Genomic DNA, 2,190 nt, shown 5'->3' with positions numbered 1-2,190 from the left:
CCTATATTAACATTTATTAAGTTTTATACCCCTTTTGTAAAAAACTTGGAACTTGGAGGGCCATTCTGTAAATATGTATTATACATATAAAAGGAAAAATACCTAACCCTAATATCATTTTCATTATAGCCGCACCCCCCATCTTCTTCTCTCTTTTCCGGACGGCCGCCACCACCTCCAACACACATACACACAACATCCGTCACCATCCCTATCCTCGTTCTCGATCTCCGTCACCACCCACCCCCCTCTTAGCCGTTTTCCGGCAGCCGCATTTTTCCGGCAAGCACACCACTGCCGTGGCCTCATTCGCTCTCTCTTCGGCTCCCTCTCTCTCGCCGCTTCTCTCTCTCTCTTCTTCTCCGGCGTCGGAAAATCGTCCCCTCCGTTACCCTCTCTCTATCTCTCTCTACTCTCTCCGTCTCCCTCTCTTTTCTCTCTTTCTGTTTTCTTCATTTCCGGTGCACCTCAGGTGGCCGGAATCGGCCTCGGGGACTACTGTTTCTTCGTGTCCAACGGGTTCGGCTCGGTTCCTTCTCGGTGTAGAACCACGAGCATAAACTCAAATAATAGGTAATTTATTTTGGGTGTTGGTGTTATTAAATTTTCATATATCGATTATAAGATTTGAACTTGTTAATAATCAGTTTTATCTTTCGGTCATATTCTTTGAAACGAGTTGGATGAGTATTGGATTGTTTTGATTTGGGGAAAAGATGAACACCCGAGAAATAGATATGTTATTTTTATGGATTTAAATTTACAATTGTAATCTTGGTTTCGTTTTGGGTGGTACGTTAGTTAATAAACTAGAGGTCTCGGGTTCGAGTCTCATCCTAGACCGGTTTTGGTGTTATTTTTATACTTAACAAATTACGGTTTTTATTAGTACTAATATTATTACATAAATATTGTTATTAGTATTATTATGTTAAACTTACTAATATATGTATTCATTATTAATGTTATTATTATTATCATTATTATAAATATTAAAGTGGTTATTAATATTATTAAAAGTCATATTATTATTATTATCTATTAAAAATCATATTTTATCATTAATTACTAGCAATAATGTTAATATAGTTATTTTGTGAACTCGTTTAGAAATCGAACCAACATCGAGTATGGTATCATTAATTACTATAAATATTACTTATTATTATTACTATTTTTATCAAAAACACCTTAAAATTTAATACCAAGATTTTATTCTATAACTATTAATATTACTATTATTAATAATAATTATTGTTATAATTATTATACTATATTAGTAATATTAGAAATAGTTATTATTATTATTATTATTATTATCTTATATATCTATATATATATAAGTATATATATATATATAACTTATCTTTTTTAAATTATTATTATCATTACTATCTTATCATTAATAATATTATTATAAACTTTACTAGCTATTCATTTTTATAAAACCGAACTCTTAAATTAAGCTCGTCTTGTTTCTATTTTGATATTGGTTTAGTTATTTAAAAGTCCAATAAAATAATAATAATTTATTTAAATTTCAATTAAGTACAAGTCCCTAATCATTAACAAATTAACCAGTATTCTGATTTACAACCGAACCTCATCGTTCATTGATTCCAATATAGTTTCATCATGGTTTCAAGTTCATTAATATATTACCTTATTTATTTTTAGCTAAGGTGTTTATCGTTTCAAGTCGGATTCGTTCATTTTGTTCACAAGCTTTCTATATGTCCATCATTAATTAGTTCTCAATTCATCAATCGAGGTGAGTACTTTCATACCCCTTTTTCCATATTCCGTTTTGGGGTGAAATTTCATACTTATCAAACTAAATGCTTTAATTACTTGAATCTTAAACCCACAAACGTGATTGTATACATTACTTAAATACTTGCTTGATTTGGTGTTCTATGCTATATGTCTATGTGTTTATCGCTTTCGGTTGGTTGAATCTATAAATCCTAGACTACTTGGCATCCCCTTGTAGCAAGCTGTTGTTAACGTAATGCAATTAACGATATTCGGTTAAATCCTAGACTACTTGGCAACCCCTTGTAGCTAGGTGGCGCTAACGTAATTCTATTAGCGATTGTCAATTTATTTAAGTTGTTGCTTTTATTTATTGTTTTGTATACAAGTTTTGTGGCTTTTTATTACTATATACTTATATGCTCAAACTTATGA

This window comes from Bidens hawaiensis, unplaced genomic scaffold (assembly GCF_021521415.1).
Source record: "Bidens hawaiensis isolate Kalapana, Puna unplaced genomic scaffold, B.hawaiensis_p1.1 tig00003540_1, whole genome shotgun sequence".
Taxonomy (NCBI): Eukaryota; Viridiplantae; Streptophyta; class Magnoliopsida; order Asterales; family Asteraceae; genus Bidens; species Bidens hawaiensis.
This window is presented reverse-complemented; position numbering follows the sequence as displayed.